At 36.8% G+C, this 25,000-nt stretch overlaps 1 protein-coding gene and 2 long non-coding RNA genes across 6 annotated transcripts in view; 2 read left to right on the plus strand and 1 right to left on the minus strand.

Annotated features, from left to right (window-relative positions):
• LOC144960661 (uncharacterized) overlaps positions 1–25,000 on the plus strand; it is a 325,884-nt gene that overhangs the window by 146,652 nt on the left and 154,232 nt on the right. The window lies entirely within an intron of this gene.
• LOC144960662 (uncharacterized) overlaps positions 1–25,000 on the plus strand; it is an 82,222-nt gene that overhangs the window by 11,472 nt on the left and 45,750 nt on the right. The gene's annotated exons all lie outside the window — the stretch shown is intronic.
• Positions 436–25,000, minus strand: part of LOC144960663 (uncharacterized) — a 187,625-nt gene continuing 163,060 nt past the window's right edge. Inside the window, exon 2 of the long non-coding RNA XR_013642909.1 lies at positions 436–634. This is a non-coding gene — a long non-coding RNA (uncharacterized LOC144960663). The remainder of the gene's footprint in view (positions 635–25,000) is intronic.

Here is a 25,000-nt window from a genome sequence, read left to right on the forward strand (position 1 = left end):
TTATTATTATTATTATTACTATTATAATAATTATTTCTAGTAGTAGTAGTAGTAGTAGTAGTAGTAGTAGTAGTAGTAGTAGTAGTAGTAGTAGTAGTAGTAGTAGTAGTAGTAGTAGTATTAGTAGTAGTAGTAAAATCACGATCCATACGCATCTTGTATCTTAAATCAGTCTGAACATGCCACCTGTTTGTTTGTATTGGAGTGTATCTTTTGTCCTGTGATACGCCCCCTCTCATGACGGTGATATTACAGAAGATATCCGTCATGAGGAAAGCCTTGACGATTATACATGTACGAGTGGTTTGTTATTGGCATAAAAGATATCACCACAATTGCACTTATCAGATAAAACAAACATGGCCGAGTCATGACAAAATCAACATGATAAGGTGGCTTTTAAATCATATTAAGTCAGATCAGATTGGAAATGAGTTTTAGATAAACGTGCTCAAAGTGCTTTACCACAAGCCCCAAGCCAATGGAAGAACGCAGGACGAGACAAGACACTTGTTGCGCGAGATTACAATTTTATTCGTTGGTGACTGAGGGTTGTTATCGGCTAGATACTACTGTTACATGAGTAGGTGAGAAAATAGAAGCAAAGAGACTTTTTAAGTACCCGAATTTGTACCTCACAGAGCGGGACTTAAACTCAGGACCTTCCTATCCGAAAGGAATAACTCAGGCGTCAGCCGCAGTGCAGCGCCTCAAATTGAGCTAGCTTTTTCAAGGCATATAGCTCAGTTTGTAATCGAACTCGGTACAGCCGAGCCACGCTGTCCCATGGTAGTGGTAGTGCAAGTGGGTAAAGAGGTGGTGTGGTGGTTGTTGTAGGGGTGTCGGTGGTAGTTATGATGATTCTGGTAGTGATGGTGGTGGTGGTGGTGTTGAAAGTGTTGAAAGTGGTGGGAGTGATAGTATGTATTGTTTATTAGTATTGATGATGGCGATGTTGGTGATGATGATGATGGTGGTGGTGATGTTAGTGATGATAATCTTGATGGTTGTGGTGATGATGATTGTGGTGTGGTTGTGTTGGTGTTAGTCGGAGTCATAATGGTGGTGGTGGTGATGATTGTAGTGATGGTGGAGATGCTGGCGATGGTGATGATGGTGTTGGTGACGTTGGTAGGATGGTGGTGGTGGTAGCAGTGGTGGTAGTTATGGTAGTACTGGTGTAGGTGGTGATGGTGGCAGGGTGTTGGTGGTAGGGGTTATGGTGGCGGTGGTACTGGTAGTAGTGGTGATGCTGGTGTTGCTTTTATGGTGGTGAAGTGGGGAATGAGGTTGCAGTGATTGCGATGGTGGTTGTGGTGGTGATGGTAGCGGTGGTAGTGGTGGTGCAACTGTTGAAAGTATTGTGGTAATAATGATGGGGCTGATATAATGCAAAATTTATAATCCTTAGACAAATGAATGCGGAAAAACCACATATACATGTTTGGCTGATAATTTTTGTCTTATTTCCTCAACATATGTTGCATGAATTCAGCAGCCCAGGAACATTTAATAATCATTGAGAGATTGCTTGGCAAAACATTTTCCCTGCCACAATATACAACAAAATGATTCCATAGATTTGGAACTAGAGATTAGAAGCGTGTCATTCGTTGCTATGTCTGACAATCGTGATAGAATAGAAATGTATGAATTACACCAGAGAATGTTCAAGGAGAGAAAGAAAGCGAGGGTTTCTTTCATCATCGCGACGCCGCGTTGGTTACGAATTTCGTGTCCGTAAACTGTCGACTGTCAGCAATGGCAGTCGTCACCATTTGTGACCCGTCACCTCAAAACGGTATTAAGTCGGGATGTCTAAGATGCTGAAAATTGAATTTATAGCAAGACATAAGGGGCGGTTTGGGTCTTTTCCAAAAAAATTTAATTACCAATATTGGGCGGTTTTAATCATTCTGTATCGTCATTATAGGTTAAAAAACAACATTTATGGTGAAAAATTTTAATTATCTGTGTTGATACCCATTTTGCAACCTAATTTGGGGGTCTGACATAAAAAAATATAACAATATTGTGGCAAACGTTCCACAAAAACTAATGAAGGAATGACCTCCATATTCTTCCCTCTTGTCAACATTGTACTATAGTGTGTCACCATAGAGAGATTTTACGGCTTTAGCTTATGGAATTTTAATAAGAACATTACAAAGTTGAGAATCAAAATGTTATGACAAAATTGACGTTAAAAATTCAGAATTAGGATTATAATTCAAAATTCACATATCTTATCAAAAAATCTCTCTATGGTGACACAATAAATTATCTCTGTGATAACTGTGGAAATTTTCAGACAATTTCATTGAATAGATTCAGAGAAACGTTTGACACAGTATCCCATACCCTTAGAAATATGACATTTTGAGAAAATAGCAAAATAGCTTCCCGTTTTTCACACTTTTCTTACTATCTGTACCATTTTCGACTGTGTTTTTTTGCCTTTATAGTCTACTTTAAGAATTTGGACTTCAATTATATTATTTCTAGGGTAATAAAATATTAATTTCCACCAAAATCTCAAAATCAATTTTTCGAAGGATTTTCCTTAAAATTAGACCCAAACCGCCCCATAATAGACTTGAGTTGAGTTTATAAACTTGATTGAAGAGAATTGATATCATAATTCAGGTTGCTGAATACCAGTCATTCATAAGATTGACCAGTTTACCTATCATCTGACTTTTTAGCAGCTGGTTCATTCCGACATAATACCGCTTTGAGACGTTGGGTCACATATGGTCTTGTTATCATTAGTCATTAGCCTCTTATCAAAATGAATTTTAAAAAACACCCATTGGTGTAGTGCAATAAATTGTAATAGTTCAAACATAGAACAAACGTCCTAAGTTTTATCACTTACGTTTTGATACGATAAGTTTGGTAATAGTCGTATTATTAGCATTATAACAAATCTATTCTTACATTACTTTGAAGGGAAGTGACGATGCATATCGAGATTTTAAAAAAGTGATTACATTTGACTGAATTATAAGTAGACAACACACAATTATAAAAAATGTCGAAACAACAAGACACAAAAGCAAAAACTCATAATTAGTCAAATATGGAAATAATATATAAAGAGGGTGTTGGATGTGGAGGTAAGAAGTGGAGTGACAGAAGAGAGAGAGAGAGAGAGAGAGAGAGAGAGAGAGAGAGAGAGAGAGAGAGAGAGAGAGAGAGAGAGAGAGAGAGAGAGAGAGAGAGAGAGAGAGAGAGATCCTCTGTGTGGCAAGTCACATCGCTCAATTTGCAGTTTTGCACTGCGGCTGACGCCTGGGTTTTTCCAGTCTTCCCATGAAAAAGAACATAGAAAAAAATGCCCCTGTGGGATGAATAAAGGGATTTTTTTAGATTTCGTAAATTGTGTTTTTATTCTTACATATTAATTACCCAATCTTCAACTTCTAGTGATTTATACTTCCACCACTCTAGGACCGACCACTTATTATCTTTCTCTCTCTCTATCTCTCTCTGTATCCTTCTCTCTCTCTCTCTCTCTCTCTCTCTCTTTCTTTCTTTGTCCGTTCATAATTACATACCACTCCCCTAACCCCATCCCCTTCATTACTACTTTATAGTATCAACCTATATCATTTATTAACAGTACATTGCTGTCTATCTCTTTCTCTCTCTCTTTCTCTCTCTCTATACATCTATCTATCTATATCTATCTCTAAATCTATCTCTATGCCTTCCGTTCCTTCATTCTCTTTTGCTCCTGGAACTCCTGACATACAAAGTAATGTTTACAATGTTTTTGATAAGATCATCAGTGGAGTACGAACTCAAATCAAAGTAATGAAAATTGGTAAAATCTTATAGACCCCAATTTAATGTTTACCGGCACGAAATAGGAAAGCACACAAGGTTTTACCATTGTGAAACGCGAAGCAACGTTGTGACGGAGATAACAACTCTCGTTTCTTTTCCCATCTGTATAGCGTCTCTGATGACATGACCTCAGTAAAGCATTTCGTTACGTTCTGTAAACAAAGTTAAGAGGATTATCACTATTTCTCTATCACTCTCTCAATCGCTCTCTCTCTCTCTCTATCTCTCTCTATCTCTCTATCTCTCTCTATCTCTCTCTCTCACTCTCTATCTCTCTCCCACATTTTTTATCTCTCTTTCTTTTTCCCTCTCATGTATTTCCCTTTCTCGTTTATTTGTCCTTCTCTATCTCTTTCTGCTTTCTCTCATTCTACCTCTCTTGTATCTCTCTCTCTCTCTCTCTCTCTCTTTTTTTTCCCTCTCTCTCTCCCTCTCTCTCTCTCTCTCTCTCTCTCTCTCTCTCTCTCTTCTACTTCCGTTTCTTTCTCTATCCCTTATTTTCCCTCTCTCTTTCATTCTGTCTCTCTTACTTTTTCACTCTAGCTCTCTTTCTTTTCTCTTTCTCTCATCTCTTTCTCTCGCTAACTTTCTATATCTCTCTCTTTCTCTTTTTCTTTATCTGTTTTTTTTTTTGCGTCTCTTTCTGTATGAATTCAGTCTCTCTCATTTTCTCTGTATTTCTCTGTCTTTTTATCTCTCTTAAGTCACTCTCTTTCATTCTTTTTATCTTTAATTCTCCCTCTGTCACGCTGTCACTCTCTGTCTATGACTTATATTTTATATCTTTCTTTCTTTCTCTCTCTCCGTCTCTTTTACTCTCTCTCTTTCTCTCTCTCTCTCTCATCTCTCCCTCTCTATCTCTATCACTCTTTTTCTCTCTCTCTCTCTCTCTCTCTCTCTCTCTCTCTCTCTCTCTCTCTCTCTCTCTCTCTTTCTGTATCTCTCTATTTTATTTTCTCCTCTTCTCCATTTTTTTTTCTTTTCCATACCCCTTCGTAACTATAAATCTATCAACCCATCGACCTATATATCTCTCTTTATATATTTATCTATCTCTCTATCTTTCGATCTATCTGTCTATGTGTCCATATATCTCTATCTATATGTTACTTAAACTATATACATATATTTGCGTGTGTGTGTGTGTGTGTGTGTGTGTGTCTTTTTGTCTACCTATGCCACATGTTTCCATTCTTGCTCATTTCATCCATCGTCTCATTATCTCACTATCTATCTTTCTCCTACCCCGCCCCCCCCCCCCATGTCATTCTTTCTCTCAACTCCCTCTCTCTCTCTCTCGCTCTCTCTCTCTCTCTGTTTCTCTCTCTCTCTCTCTCTCTCTCTCTCTCTCTCTCTCTCTCTCTCTCTCTCTCTCTCTCTCTCTCTATATATATATATATATATATATATATATATATATATATATATATATATATATATATATATATATATATTATTTAAAATATTTACCACAATGTTTGAGACACTGTGGTAAATATTTTAAATAATAATAATTCGCTCCATTACTGCATGTCTAGCACTTTTCGTACCATATTTGTATCAAACACGATTCAATATATATATATATATATATATATATATATATATATATATATATATATATATATATATATATATATATACAGGTTGGCGAAGTGGCTGAGTAGTTAAGGCTTTGCACCGGGACCCGGAAGTTACCGGGGTCGCACGCCGCTTCAGGCACTTTCGTTTTCTTTCCTTGTGCAAGTTTATTAATCCCCAATTGTCTCACTTGAACAACATGGATGATTCGTGTTGACAGCAGACATCTTGTTTGATGAGTTATCTATATTCCTTCGTGGAATGCCTAGGCGACGGTATCGTGTATAATGTCTTGGCGGAAAGGCATATTGTATATACATATAATGCTATCTAAACCATGCCGTCTATAAGCACGTTTCGATTTCAAGCGCGATAAATGGCTCTTACCGTAGTTTCTCTATACGATCTACAATCGATTAAGCACGATAACTTCGTTCCAGGCAGGCTTCATTACAACACCGTATCTGATTCTGGGTGTTAATTCTTATTGTTATCCACTAACATAAATGGTGGACAGTGATATTGTCCAGCATACGTTAATAGGGAAGAGAACGGATGGAAGGTCCTGGGCTCAAGCCTCGCTCGGCGCCGAGTTGAGCTCTTGGAAAAGGCTCTTTACTCACTTTCTCTCACCGTACTCAGGTGTAAAATGAGTACCTGGCAGATGCAGAGTATTCTCCGTCCGAAAAAAAATGTAATATCGCCTAACAGGCGTCATGTCCCGTCCTACATGTTAAACGTTTCTGTTGGCCAGAGACCCCTTTAAATGCTAGATAAAAGTTCAATTAAATTTAATTTAATTAATAGAGATAGACGTGTAGGGGATGACGAGATGGAGCTAGCGACCAAAAATTCTTCTTCCTTGGAGCTGTCTCAAAGCTTGAATACTAATGATGTTTTAATGGAATCAACTAGTCTCTCATCTCAAACTAAATTCGAGGCATTTACAAGGACTGTGCCGCAGAGAATCTTTTCACATCGCAAGCAAAGCTCAATAACTGAATTCTTTTCTCCGAAATAAAACATATTCAACACCCGAATTACTCCTATTTTTGTTCAAATTGAGTGTGAATATTGTTCATTTTGACCATCCTGAATCATGAATAGAAAAACGAAATTACAGAAAACAAAACAAAACAAAAACAAATATATAACCAGGGCGGTTGGTAAGAGTGGGCATCCTGGGCACAGCCCAACATGTTATTTTCAAGTTTCCAGATGATTTACCACATCAGAAGAACACTGAATTTACTCAAGTGAAATTTAGCTGAACAAACTTTAACTTGATGGAAGGCAGATGGCAGTAAATTTAGCAGGAGCTTGTCCTGCTCTGTACATTGTAGAGTGCGCGATTATTCACGATACATCTGAAACATAGAAATTAACCTTAGCACAGTTTCAGATGTATCGTGAATAATCGCGCACTCCACAATGTACAGACCAGGACAGCCTCCTGCGAATTTTACCGCCATCTGCCTTCCATCTATCAAACGGCCACACTGTCGTCATCGTCTTGGCGTTACGACATTTTGTCTAGCCGCTGTCTAGCTTGGGACAAATGCAAACAGTTCCATTCAGCCCACCTTACACTCGGTACCTATAAATCTTGGCCATCTAGTTTGAAATTCGCAATGTCGGTAGAAATAAAGAAATCAGACATCGATGCTGGGGATAGGCTGGATGAGGAAAGTGGATGGAGAACAACAAACCAAGTAACTTCTTGTAATAACATCATGTGGTCTATACCAAACCACAATAGTGGGCAATATGATACTTTTAGATAAAGAATGGTGTCCCAACGGTTGCATATTGCTCCTTCCAATAGCCTCTTGCATTAAGGGGAAGAGAAAGAGGAGGAGGAGAGGAGGATAAATGCTGTCTATCTAGAAATATTGTGTACTTTCATCATCAACATTATCACCATCATTATCATCATCATCATCATCATCATCATCATCATCATCATCATCATCATCATCATCATCATCATCATCATCATCATCATCGTCGTCGTCGTCGTCGTCATCATCATCATCATCATCATCATCATCATCATCATCATCATCATCATCATCATCATCATCTCATCATCATCATCATCATCATCATCATCATCATCATCATCATCGTCATCATCATCATTATCATCATCATCATCATCATCATCATCATCATCATCATCATCATCATCATCATCATCATCATCATCATCATCATCATCATCATCATCATCATCATCATTGTCATGTTCATATCATCATCATCATCATCATCGTCATCATCATCATCATCATCATCATCATCATCATCATCATCGATCATCATCATTCATCATCATCATCATCATCATCATCATCATCATCATCATCATCATCATCATCATCATCATCATCATCATCATCATCATCATCATCATCATCATCATCATCATCATCATCATCATCATCATCATCATCATCATCATCACATCATCCATCATCATCATCCATCATCATCATCATCATCATCATCATCATCATCATCATCATCATCATCATCATCATCATCATCATCATCATCATCATCATCATCATCATCATCATCATCATCATCATCATCATCATCATCATCATCATCATCATCATCATCATCATATCATCATCATCATCATCATCATCATCATCATCATCATCATCATTCATCATCATCATCATCATCATCATCATCATCACTCATCATCATCCATCACATCATTCATACTCACACACCACAAACCAACATAACTACTCCCACTAACAATTGGTTTTCGTAAACTAAATGTAAGCATTGGAATGATAATGACGAGGACACAAGAGTTTATTTATTTTACAGGCGCCATCTCTCTACACGTCGAGAAATATAACCTTAATCTCCCAAAAGTTAATGCGGGAGGGAAGTATCTATTGTCAATTATCAAATATAAACATTAGAGGAGATAAATTGTTAGAGGTGGATGTAATTCGGAACGTTTGGCATTTTGATTACCGAGGGAGAATTGCATGCCAGAATATTTTTCTTTCCTGCTCCGACACGATATCTCAACACCAAGTGATTCAAAATTTCATACCTTACCCCATTATACATATATTTCTTTCCGGCTGTGCAAAACTCGCTGGTGAGTATTTTCTATTTCCCTCTATTTCCCCCCTTTTATTTCTTTTTGCCCGACCACCTACAAAGGGCTAGAACCGCCATTGATGCCAATAAGTAATGGGGCACCATTGCATGCTGTTGTACAATCACAACTAACAAAGGGAAATAACTCATGAGATATAAGTCATAGAAATCTTTGGTTTATGTATATTTTGACTTAAACACGCGTCGGCATTTAGCACGCCTAAGCCCCGTCTCGATGACTGTGCTTTGAGGCGGCATATGATATAGCCGTGGAAAGATTGTGATTTTCCTTATGTGAACCTCCAACTAATTGCAACCTAAATATTTTTTGTGTCAGATTGTAGAATGTAATTCACTGATTGAAATGAGCCATTGTTTACTATTATAGAAGGGTACTGACAGAATTACATATTATTATTTTATCATCAAAACTGAAAATAAAGACTTTGAATTTCCGCCGATTTATTGCGAAACATGTGGATGAGTTTTTAGTGTTTTTTTAGAAGGTAGATTTGTCAATTTTTCATGTTTTTGATTGGCTACATGTATTTTTTTGGCAATCTCGCAGGCCCGTTAACGGATACTACCAAGTCTTATATGAAAGTAAAATTAAAGTATGGAAACCCGTTGGCGTCATGTTTTACAGATTGAAGAACACGCTGCGTTATCGGCGACCTATGTTGCGATGCTTAAAGTGTTAGTATATACTGCTTATCTAAATGTTTTATATGTTTTAGATACATAAAATAAATAATTACGACCATTTTTCTATCGCATATCCAAACATTTACAATATTTAATGGGCTACAGGATTTTTCATTTATCCCATTAACAGACCAAATTGAACCATATTCCTATTTCATGCAGCGCCAATTGCCAAAATCCAAGGACACGTTCACACCTTAGTCAGGTGGGGTAGTGTGTGTTAATTGCCTTACCCAAAGACAGGAAAAGTAGAGAGCGCTGGGGCTGACTGAAGCCACCTTACCAAAGACAGAACGTAGCCACCACGATCAGTGTCACCCATCCGACCACCGATCCTGCTTATGAATGGAAAGGCCTACTCAAGAGCAGTCAGAGCCCATTGTCTTTTAGATTCCTCATTTCACGCTGTTATTGTCAGTGACATTTTCAATCTCAATGTTTAAGTTTTTATTTTTAGTTTTATTTCGTCAACATGTAAATGAATGTGATTGGGGATAGTGAGTGCGTGGTGGGCGGGGGGGGGGGGGCGTCGTCTTTGAAAACATTTTGATAAGCCTAAACAGTCGCATACTCTCGAAAGAACATTCATTATTACCTTTCCATAGATGTATCTACAGTTTGTTTTCAGCATATATTTAATTACAACGCTTATATATTTTTGGTACAAGGGTATTCTATTGGGGGAAATGCCAATTGAAAAGAATATTTGACATACCAAAAATATGACAATCCATACTTTGTAAATACATACGAAACAGAGCGCTTATGAATCGTAAGTAATATCGAAATGGACCTGTGTTGGTTTCCGTCAATGCTCTGCTACAAATTGACTGTCTTAACCCATCTGCGCGGAATACGGAGTGTAATATTCGTCCTTCAGGTTGTATTCTTAAAAAGTTTATAGCCGACCTTCAGTGCTTATGCAAATGAGGTAGGCGCGAAATACGTAAAGGGCAATTGACGGAAAGGCTGTTGTTTATATTTGTCACCGTATTTTTATATGTATTAAATTCAAGGTTATTGCCCTCCCATAAATCGCAATTTTATTACAGTTACCTATATATGTCAAAAAAAAAAGCTTTTGATAGAGTACGCCACGAAGAAATACTAAAACAACTGCACTCCATTGGCGCTGATGAGAAAGACCTCAGATTCATGCAAACATTATACTACACCCAGCAGGCATCTATCAAAATCGGAAACTCTACAGGAAATTCCATTCCTATTAAGAAAGGAGTCCGTCAAGGGTGTGTTGCCTCACCAGATCTGTTTAATCTATACCAAGAAAAAATCATGAGGGGCATAAATAATATGGAGGGAATAAAAGTAGGAGGTCACAATATAAATAATATAAGATACGCAGACGATACGGTACTCATTGCAACATCAGAAATCCAACTTCAAAAGATTGTTGACAAAGTGGTAGTAGATAGTGAAGCCAATGGAATGGAAGTGAATATCACCAAAACAGAATGCATGGTAATACAGAAAAACCCCGAAAACAACAACACCTGCAATATAACGATTCACGGCGAGCAACTTACCAACTAGAAAGTTTTAAATACCTAGGTTCAATAGTGACAACAGATGGAAGATGTAACCGAGACATACGAGCAAGAATAACTCAAGCCAAACAGGCCTTCATGGACCTGGGAAACATTTTGAAAAACAAACAGATGTCGTTCGGGATTAGATTCCGAGTCTTGAAGTGCTACGTGTGGCCAATCTTGTTCTACGGATGCGAAAGCTGGACTACAAATGCAGAAACACAAAAGAACATTGAAGCTTTTGAAATGTGGTGCTTGAGAAGGATGCAGAGAATATCGTATACCGCACACAAAACGAACGAAGAAGTGCTAAAACAAACATACCAACAAAGGAAACTAATGCCCGTAATAGTGGATCGACAACTATCCTTTTTCGGACACATAGTAAGGAAAGATAAGAATGAATACCTGGCAAGTTGTGGAAAAATACCTGGTAAACGCGCCCGGGGGAGACAAAGAAAAACACTCATAGACCAACTGAAGGGCTTCACCAACCTAACAATCCAAGAGCTGTTTGAAAAAGCAAGAGACAGGGAGGAATGGAGAGAGATAATTCATGCAGTATCCGAAGCCTGGACCAGGCATGGAACCTAGAAGAAGAAGAAGATATATGTCAATGCTTACGTGGCTTTTTGTGTTGCTTGTGACAAATGACACCAAAACCAATAAACCTCAATATCGGCAAAACGGTATACATTTACTCCAAGATTTGAGTTCAGATAATAAATCTATGATTTATCTCATAATAAAACATTTTATAAACATTAAACATGAGCTTTAAAGTTTCGTGTCGAGTCTTAGTATTGTGCTTTGTTTGATGACACCAAAGGTCACAAGCAACACCAACTATTTAAGAACTATGAAACTAGAGCGGATATGTAATATACTGCAATTGCGTTTAAAAGTAAATTTTGACTTTATGCTATTAGTCAAATTCCAATCACGTGAGCTAAAACATCACATTTAATTTCTACATGATTTCTAAAAAGGTGATGCGTTGACCTCGTTTTAAGCACATGCCAAACAGCATTCAAATTTCACTTTCAAGTTGTTTATTTCACATTCTGTTGAAGAGAGTATGTTGAGCTATCTCATTTTATCTCTTCTTCATATTATCCATTGATTACAAGCATTAACCCAATGAAAACAGCCCATAATTAAGTAAAAATCAAATTTTCTTAACACTGGTATCAGGCGGGCACCTTTTGACCTTGGCTCATATATATATATATATATATATATATATATATATATATATATTTTATATGTGTGTGTGTGTGTGTGTGTGTGTGTGTGTGTGTGTGTGTGTGTGTGCGTATGTGTATGTGTCCGACATGGGAAAACAATTCAACATGTCCTCTCGCTCGTGTCTTTAAATTGGAGGAGACTGGACACAAAATCGTAGCCAAAATGGCTATAAAGTCAAACTTTTGCCGTTGACGTCAAAGAAAGAGAATTTCTCGGAATATTGAAAAAAATCAACTCTTACGTCAACTCAATATCAAAACACAAATGGAATTCATTGAGATGACGTGTGCTGCTGTTTGATAAAGTGTGTAATTCTTACAATCAACCTGACATTCGTTAAAGTGGTTCTAGGCTGCAACAAGATGTGGACTATAACAAGTAATAAACAAAAATCAATATACCAGCTTGAAAACAAACAAACAAACAAACAACAAACAAAACAAGCCTAAATGCCACACACAGAACGTTTCGGGCTGAAAACCCGTCTTCAGCCAACAACAAAAAAAAATAAAGACATAAATACATGATTAAATTTAGAGATATGTTGTAGGTCTAAATGGATCGTGAGGAAAGTACAGAAATAAAACTTCTGCACACGTCCCTTCAATGAGTAGGCGTGGATGATCTAAAATTAGATTTGGACGCGTTTTCTGGAGTTGACGATCCGTATCGTAAACTCTATCTTCTTTTGTTCGTTCCGTTTGTAGTATTTGCGTATGGCTACATCTCCACACTGGAAGTCTCCAGCCAGACTTTAAATGCGTCACCGCATTTGAGGACAGCCTCGAAATCTCCCGCCAATCTCGTCACAGGGCAGTGCAGGATTATGTCGTCTGCTGTCTCTGGCGTTCCCTCACAGTGGGGACAGTCGGCTGCCTCGCTCAGACCCCGTCGATGCATGTTTACAGCAGTCCTGCCGTGGCCTGTCAGTAGGTTTGAGGCGACCCACTGTTTTCGATTGCCATTCATGAAGCCTGGCATATATTCCGTTGGGTCTTTGAATACCCCACCTCCCTCGGGCATGGTATTCGTCCACTATTCTACATGTGCGGCTATTGTGGTCTAGTTGTATGATAATCGCCTTTGGATCGAAACGTCCTGGGTTCGAGCCTAGAGCTCGGTGGCGCATAGTTGTGTCACTTTACTCACATTCTCTCACCGTACTCAGGTGTAAAATGAGTGCCTGGCCGTTAACAGCATTGTCTTTGTCCGGAAAAAGTGTAATATCGCCTAACAGGCGGCATGTCCCGTCCTACATGTTTAAATGTTTCTGTTGACAAGGGACCCCTTGAAAAGCGCTTTGAGCACATTTAGTGGATATTGCGCTATATAAAGCTCAATTGTTTATTACTTTTTTAAATCCCTCCAGGTTTGCCCAATATGGAAGTCTTTCAGTTTTGAGTTACGATAATAAAGGAAGACTTTTACACGCCTTGGTTTGGAAGTGTCCAGTTGTTCGATAATCTTGTGGTCACCACAAATAGGATTCAATAGTCGTAACGTCACTTTCTTCCTAATGACGCATGGTAAATTAGTAACACTGGCTCTAAACTATGGGAACAATGGCGGAAGCCCTTATAAAATATTTCTCCGACGAGCATAAAAGTGTATCCAGAGGAGAAAAACATTATAAATATGATCTTGTTTTGACTTTTATACATTCTGATCACAAGACATATGAAAGGTTCTAGCTATCTTAAAGAATAAACAGTAATGATTTTCTTTGTTTACAACCAAGATGGCCGACGTTGCCGGGCGGCGTAACATCAGACTACTGAATCCAATTAACTGGTATATTTTTGACCAATATGACATGAAATTCGTAACAAAACTTCACACGTTTTGGGACAAACATAGTTGGTTGTTTATAAAATTGACTTTTTTGTGATTATTGTTATTGTTTTTTATACCGCCAGATGGGTGACTAATTATCACACGGTTTTCTCGATCATATTATAAACGTTTAACTTTGCACATTTTTCTTTGTTGGTTCTATTGATCAAGCGTAGAGCAGTGGGTATTTTACTTAGACACATGCCATCGAAAGTAAAACCTGCTATGTTTACGATTCATTGTTATTATTGTTTAAATTATGACGACTGTCCGAGAGGCGTGGTTATCTGGGTGTCTATTGTAGTGGAACGCACATGTGGGATGAAGGAGGGAGGGAGGGGGGGGGGATAAGGAATTCCAAGTGACCAATACCTACGCATTGAATTGTAATGGGTTTGAGTCTCGTGCGGTGCAAAGTTGCATTCTTATAAAGAGCGTTTTACTCACATTATCTCAGCATACTCGGGTGTAAAATGAGTAAACCTTAATGTTAACAGGATTGTCTCTGTCAGGAACAAAAAATGTAATATCGTCAAACATCATCACCTCATCATCATCTCATCATCATCATCATCATCATCATCATCATCAATCATCATCATCATCACATCATCATCATCATCATCATCATCATCATCATCATCATCATCATCATCATCATCATCATCATCATCATCATCATCATCATCATCATCATCATCATCATCATCATCATCATCATCATCATCATCATCATCATCATCATCATCATCATCATCATCATCATCATCATCATCATCATCATCATCATCACATCATCATCATCATCATCATCATCATCATCATCATCATCATCATCACATCATCATCATCATCATCATCATCATCATCATCATCATCATCATCATCATCATCATCATCATATCATCATCATCATCATCATCATCATCCATCATCATCATCATCATCATCATCATCATCATCATCATTCATCATCATCATCATCATCTCATCATCATCATCATCACATCATCATCATCATCATCATCATCATCATCATCATCATCATCATCATCATCATCATCTTATCATCATCATTCATCAACATCATCATCATCATCATCATCATCATCATCATCATCACCATCATCATCATCATCATCATCATCATCATCATCATCATCATCATCATCATCATCATCATCATCATCATCATCATCATCACCATCATCATCATCATCATCATCATCATCATCATCATCATCATCATCATCATCATCATCATCATCATCATCATTATTATCATCAAGCCACCATCTTGATGATTATTTGTTTTGTTATTATCTATATAACGTTATATGTATATATATATATATATATATATATATATATATATATATATATATATATATATATATATATATATATATATATATATCTTCTTCTTCTTCTTCTTCTTCTTTTTCCATGCCTGATATGAGAGAGAGAGAGAGAGAGAGAGAGAGAGAGAGAGAGAGAGAGAGAGAGAGAGAGAGAGAGAGGGGGGGGAGAGTCAAACTCATTTTTTAAAAATTGTTTTTCTACTAGGACTTCCATATTTCAGCGAAAGAACTTGAGATAGAAATCGATAATGATGATGATGGAGAATTATTATGGAAATTTCCTGTTATTTATAATAATAACATTGTCCACTAATCTCCAACTGAATCAACAAATCCTACAACACACGATAAACTTTGTACAGTTGGAGACAACATTGATTCATTCGAATTTGACAGCGTAAAACGGAATCCTGTGTTGAGATTGTCGTGATTCATTTACTAGTTTTTTTTGTCTTTGTGTTCATCAAAGAAAAGACACAGGAGAGAAGGATTTTACTGGTTTACTTAGTAGTAAATGTGACCCTTCGTCTCAAAACGGTACTAAGTCGGGATTATTAAGATGCTGAAAATTGAATTTGTGACCACAAATATCAGACATAATTTGAGTTTGTTTGCTTTATAGAGGAGTAGGAATATCATATTCCACTCTGCTAAATACCAACGTTTCATATTTTTGTCAAGTTCGACTATAATTTGACTTTTTAGCATCTGGTCCATCCTGACATAATACCGTTTTGAGACGTTTGGTCATAAATCGTGGCCAACGCAATCGCACAAAAGATCTCACATCAAGGAAAATCCACGTACGTGCATCATTTGCTTTAAAACATTCTCTCCACTGTCACATTTTAACGCCCATAAGGGAACTCATGCAGATCAAAAGCATTTTCAAAGGTACATAAGATCACTTACCGATGAATAAAAAGCCCCATTCACGTGTTCGATATGTGCCAAAATATTTTCTGCAAACCGTAACTTAAATGTTCATACAACCAAATTCTACAACAGGAAGTAAGTTTTGAAAACGCTTTAACAGTCGTAAAGTCACTTCCCTCGTAATGACGCACAGTAACTTAGTAACTGGCTCTAAACTATCGGAACAATGGCCGACGCCCTTATGAAATATTTTTCTGACGTAAAAGAAAATGCAGAGGAGAAAAATATTATAAGTATGGTCATGTTTTGACTTTTACACATTCTGATCACAAGACATATGAAAAGTTCTAGCCAGCATGAAGAATAAAAAGTACCGATTTTCTTTGTTTAGAACCACGATGGCCGCTGTTGCTGGGCGATGTGACATCAGACTATTGAATCCATTTGTCAAACATGTAAAGAGACATTATCTGATCTTTCTGGTTTTTTTCAAATACACAACAAAACCCCTTGCGGAGAGAACACTTTCCAAGGCTCAGACAATGGCAATGATGCTAGATACGGTTCAAGTCCAGGAAGACACAGTAAATCACCCACGAAGGAGAACTTATTACGTGGGAAAGGAATTTCAAATTGTTGAAATCTTCTATCCCGTCTCAAAACTCACTGTGATGTGAAGTCATTTGAATGAAGTCCTGTTGAAAAACAATTATTGACAAGACTGAACTAGGAAGTCATTTGAAAATCCATACGAACGCCAAACCTTATAAATGTGGCACTTGTCTGAAATCATTTGGCAACAAATAAAAGTTGCATATTTACATGAGAATTCATAATGGACAGAAGCAATATCACTGTCCGATGTAGCAAAATATGAACCGACAACAAATTCATTTAAAAAGACATTTAAGAACACATACAGGAGAAATACCATTTGAATGTACTATTCGTGAAAAATCATATTTTGTCCATTTCACAGTAAAGTTCCAAATGAAAATTCATTCTGGGGATAAAACATGTGAATGTCCAAAATGCCAAAAAAAAGATGTTTCAGTAAACTAGGCACCTATCAAAACATTTAAAAACTCACACAGGAGAAAGTCCATTTACTTGTCCCATTTGAAATAAAACATATCCCTACAAATCACAATTGAGACTGCATACTAAAGTGCATTCTGGAGAAAAGCAGTATGAATGCACAGCATAGGGATCGTAAGCCATATAAATGGCATTATGCAGCCATAACTGTTTGAAAAGGCATATCATTAGGAGATTCCGCAAAGGAGATAAGATTGTAAATTGTGGAGTCGACCATCCGCAGATAAACATACTCTTCAAAATCATTGAAAACTCATTCCGGGCAAAAACCGTTTGGATATGTGGAAGGAGTTTCCGTAACAAATTTCACCTACAAGTAGAAATCAAGACTGTGTAGGATAACTGTGTGTCACTCATGTTAGAATCAAGACTGGTAAGAGCTATGATCAGTGTGGTCACTTCAATGTTTTAGAAATCAAGACTGTGTTAAGGAGCTATGATCTAGTTGTGGTCACTTCAATGTTTTAGAAATCAAACTGTGTTAAGGAGCTATGATCTAGTTGTGGTCACTTCAATGTTTAGAAATCAAGACTGTGATAAGGAGCTATGATCTAGTTGTGGTCACTTCAATGTTTGAGAAATCAAGACTATGCTAAGGAGCTATGATCTAGTTGTGGTCACTTCAATGTTTAGAAATCAAGACTTGTTAAGGAGCTATGATCTAGTTGTGGTCACTTCAATGTTTTAGAAATCAAGACTGTGTTAAGGAGCTATGATCTAGTTGTGGTCACTTCAATGTTTTAGAAATCAAACTATGTAAGGAGCTATGATCTAGTTGTGGTCACTTCAATGTTTTAGAAATCAAGACTGTGTTAAGGAGCTATGATCTAGCTGTCTCTTAGTTTTTGAGAAATCAAGACTGATAGCTAAGAGCTTTATGAGATCAAGCTTGTAGGTCACTCTTGGTTAGTGTGTGAGAAATGAAGACTGAAATATGATTTGTTCCAGGAAGATTTTTTTATTTCAGAGGACTTTCTGATTTATTTCTCCATGATGTTTTTGCTAAGTAGCCAATCAGAGTACTTTCCTTTGATTATTTGTTGTTTTTTTAAAAATTGGCAGCAGTTTCTAATGGCTCTCACTCTAGTAATTTATGACGATCTATCCAGGCTATAAACTCATGGCCGCAATTGTGGAAGCTTCATCACAACGCACCAATCAAGTAGACGAGAACCGACGTTTCGGCCTTTGTCCTTCCTCAGGTAAACAAGATACAAAAAAGAAATTTGACACAAGCCATGCTTTGACTCGTTTTTATGTGTTCTTCATTTTTTTGTGTAAAAATTCGCTTGAAACAAATTTATCCTTTTTTTAACCAAAAAAAAATGCGAGTGTTTTCGACATGCCCTTATATATGCAGGTCTGGTAACCCAATTCCTCATGGGCTCATTGTTGTCATGGAAATCTCAACAAATGGTACAAAAATATTGTCCATTACAACAATATTAAACTAGGCCCATAAAAGAGTTCGTTTCTCAGACCTGTATATATGTACACATCGACTTTATTGCATCGGGTTATAGCATATTCTTGACATTTTCACCTCAAAAGCTTGAGTTGTGTTGAAAAACAATACAAAAAACTAGATGTTTCTATCACTTGTAGTTTTTAAGCTATTCTAATTCTTTTTGGAGTAGTAATAAAAAAATAACACCTATATATATATATTATTAGTGTGCCTTATATAGCGCAATATCCACTAAATGTGCTCAAAGCGCTTTACATGTGGTCCCTGGTTAACATTAACATTTAATATGTAGGACGGAACATGACGCCTGTTAGGCGATATTACAATTTTTCGGACAAAGGCAACGCTGTTAACGGCTAGATGCTCATTATTTTACACCTGAGTGCGATGAGATAATGTTAGTAAAGAGCCTTTTCCAAGGACTCAACTAAGCGTCGAGCGCGAGACTCGAACCCAGGACCTTCCGATCCGAAAGCGAATGTCATACCACTAGACTACATAGCCGCATATATATGTATATATATATATATATATATATATATATATATATATATATATATATATATATATATATACTCAATAACCCCGAAGGCTCAACGTTTTGGAGAAATGTGGTATAAATAGAAATGAATGTACAAGCAGGTCTTGAAGTAAGGGAAGTAATATTTGTAGACGAATAGTTTTGATGAAACGTGCAACCCACACATCTGACTTGGCCATATTTCATTTTGGATAAAGATGTTTGACTGTTTCTGTTAGAAAATGGTAATCTCGGCCCGGGTTCCATCTCTTTCCAGAGGTCGGATGTCATGGCTTTCCATCCTTCACGGTCCATTGCAGCCTCGTTACAGTCTGCCATGCGCCGTCCTGTAGCTTCCTTGATGCCATCTGTCCAGGATTTCCTTTGTCTTCCTCTGCCTCTCTTTCCTTCAATTCTTCCCTCCATTATCCTTTTTTCGAGACTATCATGTCTTCGCATATGTACAAAATATGACAGCTTTTTGTGATTCACAGTCAAAAGAAGTTCTTTTTGTTTTTGGCCCATTAGGTCGAGGACTTCGATGTTTGTTTTTCTTGCTGTCCAAGGTATTTTTAGTATTCTTCTGTACGTCCACATCTCAAAAGCTTCAATACGTTGTTCTGTCTGTGCGGTTAGTGTCCACGTCTCACAACCATAAAAGAAAATGGACCACACATAGCATTTGGTGCATCTCATTCGTGTTCTGATGGAGATATTTGTGTTGTTGAGGATTGCCTTTAGTTTCATGAACGCATTTTTGGCCAGCATTATTCGTCTCCTGATCTCTTTGTCAGACTTTGCATCGGATGTTACCAACTGCCCCAAGTACGTGAACTCCTTTACTTGTTCCACTGGACACTCTTCTATTTCTATATCTATGTCTATGGGCTCTTTCTTTTTTGTTATCACCATTGTTTTTGTCTTCTTCGCATTCATGAACAGCCCCTTTTCTTTACTCTCTTCGTTCACTTTTGAAATTAGCTTCTGTAGGTCTTCCTTACTTTCCGCCAACAGGACAGTATCGTCAGCGTAACGTAAATTGTTGATGTTGTGGCCACCAACCTTTAACCCTTGTGCTGTTTCTACTTCCCGAAATATAGACTCTGTGTATAAATTAAACAAGCAAGGAGACATAACACATCCCTGGCGCACTCCTTTCTTGATTTCAATTGCATCTGTTGTATCTGCCTGCACTTTTATCTGAGCCTTTTGCTGCCAGTACAGATTAGCGATTAGAGCCACATCATTCTCTTCCACACCTATTGCCACAAGGTCCTGGATAAGTTTCTGATGTCTAACAGAATCAAATGCCTTTGAGTAGTCGATAAAACAGGCATAATGTCTTTTTGGACCTCTAAGTATTTTTCTGACAGGATATTTAAGTCGAAAATTGCCTCCCTGGTGCCACTGTTCTTTTTGAATCCAGTTTGCTGTTCTGAAATCTCACGATCTACTTTTGACGAGATTCTTTTCAGGATTATTGTCAGGAGGAGTTTCAGTAGATGGCACATAAGACTGATTGTTCTGTAGTCCGAACACTCAATTGCACCCGCTTTCTTGGGTAGCAGTATGAAGATAGAAGTGCGAAGGTCTTCTGGGATGTGCGTTGACTCGTATATTTCATTCATAAGGTCCGTTATCACATCAACACCAAATTCACCCATGGTAATCTAAATATGAAATAAATAACAAACAACCATAGTTAGTTTTAGTGGGGAAATGTTTAATATAATTCTGTATATGGATAGTAGATAAGTAAAATGAATATAAATTTGAAAGTTAAAAGAAACTTTATAATGACTGTAGTTATTGGGTGCAGAGGTGGGACTGGCTAATAAAATATGATGATATACATGTTGGAATTTGGTCATTTGTGGATGACCAAGGCGATTACAGTGTCCGTTTTTGTTGTAGATGTATTTGTGTTGATGGTGATTTGTTGTTGTTGTAATGATAGTTGTGGTGGTGATAGTATTAATAGTCGTGGTGATTTATGGTTGTTGTGATGAAAACGGTAAATTGTTATAATCTTGTTGATAGTGAGTTGTTATAATCCTGGTTGTGGTAAATTGTTATAGTCTTCGAAATGCTAAATTGTTATCGTTTTGAAAATGGTAAATTGTGTTATAGCCTTGGTGATGGTAAATATAATGATATAACGAAGTGCACTTAACTGAAGGTCTGATAACCCGATCCATTCTGGGCACATTGATATAATGGAACTCTCAAAAAATATTGTCCAATACAACAATGTTAAACTAGGACTAAAATTGTGTTCGGATGTCAGACGTGCATATATGTACAAGTCGCCTGTCACCAATGATGAATCGAACATGTGTCTACTACTACACAACTATAATTTATAAGATATATTGATACCTTAAAATAAACTTTGACGACCATCTGTTTACAATGATATCACGTTCAAAGCCATTTCAGAGCGGTGGGAGACAAAACCCTTCCCTAACTCGCGGACAATTTCTATTTTACTTTAGGTAGGAAATCTGTTAGATTCCAATTATTATTTAATTACTTGTACACAATTACAGTGTTTATTTCAAAGCCCCCGATATGACACCGAATACAATTATTTCTATAAGTAATGAAGTGTCTTTATGTAGATTTTAGGCTTAACTGTGAGGCTTTGAAGACAATTCTATGCAACCTTGACAAAGGCTGTGTCTTGGTTCTTAGAGAAATCATCCATGGTGAGAAATTCTCGTTTTTTTAAAAAGGCACTTAAATTATTCTTTCTTTATTAGTTTCATTTTCAAAACAAACCATACGAGTATATATAGGTAATCAAATCACTGCCATCAAAAAAGCAATTGGGAGTTTAGTATTTCGTATTGGCTTTGTGAGGAAATTGACGCCTAACGTTGTTTTACCGTATTTCAGTCACATGTAAAAATGGATGAATTTTAATATATATTTATAAAGAAATTAGTTTTCTTTGATAAATTAGATTCACAATAAAATTTCTGATAATTATTACAACTAAAATGTCTAACCATTAAAACCGTTCTACACGTTACAAAAAAGATCATAAAAAACTTTTAAAATGGAAATAATGAATTCAATGACGTTTAAACGGCCATAACTTGTGAAGGCGACACTGAAATGTTTTATAACTTGTGTTTTTATCTGAAAAAAGGATTATGTTCAATTTTATAAAAGTGCTAAATATCCCAAAAAGTCATGGGAAAGTGTACACTCAACTGACCCGTCCCAATTAAGTTATAATCACTTCCATATAGACCCACACAAATTGCCTCCGAATTCAGATATGTTTCAATATCCGACATAGAAATATGTGGAAAAGATATTATATTAAAGATACAGAAACATTTTAAAGATGAGACTGTGGATATTCAATTACAAAGTCGTCCGAATTGTCGGCTTGGCTAAAATATAATTCTCTATAATGTCGAATTAAGTTATATTAGAGTAAATCTGATTCGTACATGATATAAACCAACATATTGACATAGGACATGTAACCAAGAGACGATTTACAAGGAAAGTCAATATCACATTGTTAAAAAAATTATATGATAACAAAAGGTCTTACTTCAATGACATTATATGACCACTAAATGGGTGGGGGGGGGGGGTTGTGAGGGGGGGGGGGGGGGTTATGTTCCGTTCTTTGCATACAAAAAAAGTACCCAGTCCATCTGGATAGCCAGTGATCGCATTGGTTTTGCCTCACAATAAGAGTGTATAAGTGTGGTTTATTGTCATCTTGATTTAATGTTTGATAAAGTATGTGATAATTAGAGAAATATAGCATATAATAATGTCATATGACTAGCATTGAATTACTAATTACGTCTGTATAATAATCTCTATATAAAGTGTGTGATACTGAGAGAAATATAGCATATAATAATGTCATATGACTCCTTCAATCACTAATTACACATTTATCTATTGTCTAAGTAAGCGAGCTCTTCAATGAGCTCGATTCACAGTTGAGTCCTTGGAAACAAATCATTACTTACATTATCTCACCTTACTCCGGTGTAAAATGATACCATGGTCGTTAAAAACGTTGTTTCAGTCGGAAAAATCAATTGGAAAATCTCCCAATAGGCGTCATGTTTCGTTCAACATGTTACGTGTTGATGTTGACCACGGACCGTTTATAAAAGACTTTAAGTACCTTTTATGGAAATTGCGTAATATATAAAAAGATCAAAACAGTGGGAGGTATTGTCACGTTACACAAATATCAAATATTTCTAAACTTCTATAAATTATACTGTAAACATCCTATTAATCACATTCAGCGATTTAGAGAGAAAAAAAATGCTTTTTGTACTTTGAGTACAATGAAATAAACTGAAACCAGATAAACAAAAAGTCTTCCAAACCCGGGGAGAATTTCTTATTTATTTTTCTATCTTTGTCTTTGTTAGAAATTCTATAAAATCTACAAAGGTTTAGAACGGAAATTAACTATTTTTATGTTTCTGTGTTTTGACATAAAATCTTGTTTTACTTAAAGGAGGGAGATAATCCATGAATATCACCATGTAGTTAAAAACCATTGAGTTGTTTCCCTTTCATTTGCCTTTATCATGATTAGTGCCCCGTCGCGTCACATTGGTGTTATATCGGAGCAATGGAGATGATGACAATGAGTTTCGTAGTAAAAATAATTTAAGACTGTGAAGAATTTTCCTTCAAGGTTTATAGAGATAGGTTGTTGTCTGTAAAATGTGTCGCATCGTCCGGAAAAGGTAATGCATTCAGCTGACCCAATTCATGCAATTAGAAATTAATGTAAAACATTTATTGGTATGGCTATATTTTATTTATTTGAAGAAGTAGAAAGGAGGGAGAAACATTCTTTTGATTTCTCCGACGTGACACCAGATAATGATGATGGGACACATTTTCGATTTATATTTATTGATCATTAGACTGAAACGGCTGTTGTACGCGTTTACTCTACATTCTTATAACGTGATTACAAAAATATGGAGTAATTGTGATAAAGATTTTAATAATGATAATAATAATAATAGTAATAATGATAATAATAATAATAGTAATAATAATAATAATAATAATAATAATAATAATGGATGTTGGAGTTTGATGAATGATTCAAACCAGGATTATCAGAAAACGGACACCATTGATGACTGGATTTAAATGGGTTTCAATAGATATCCAGTAAAATAGGAGTAGTGATCATAGGGAAATATGGAATCTCTGTCCGTGTATTTCACCACAGGCCTGACGGTCTGTCCTCTGTCCAACAAGACCGCCGTACTCACTGATGACTGGTCATGGTGGTCCTTGTCAAAGGTGTCCAGCGTGGCAATCGTCTTTGAATCAGACATCAAATCGACCTGCGTCCATGCTGTAAGAAAAAAATGTAGATGTTTGTATGTGTGTGTGTGTGTGTGTGTGTGTGTGTGTGTGTGTAATAAAGTCATAACCGTCATTCATAACATACAATTCTATACAAACACACACCGATGCAATTGTTTTGTAAATTGAGATTTTATATAGCGCAACATCTAATAAACGTGCTCAAGGCGCTTTACAAGGGGCTCGTAGTCAACAGCAACATTTAACATGTAGGACGGAACATGACACCTGTTAGGCGATATTACATTTTCTTGGACAAGTACAACGCTGTTAACTGCCAGGTGCACATTTTAAAACTGAGTGCGGTGAAATAATGTGAGCAAAGAGCATTCTTCAAGGACTCAACTATGCATAGAGCGAGACTCGAAACCAGGACCCTCGGATCCAAACG

The sequence above is a fragment of the Berghia stephanieae genome, chromosome 15, assembly GCF_034508935.2.
Source record: "Berghia stephanieae isolate SIO BIC M18660-M18661 chromosome 15, UCSD_Bste_1.3, whole genome shotgun sequence".
NCBI lineage: Eukaryota > Metazoa > Mollusca > Gastropoda > Nudibranchia > Aeolidiidae > Berghia > Berghia stephanieae.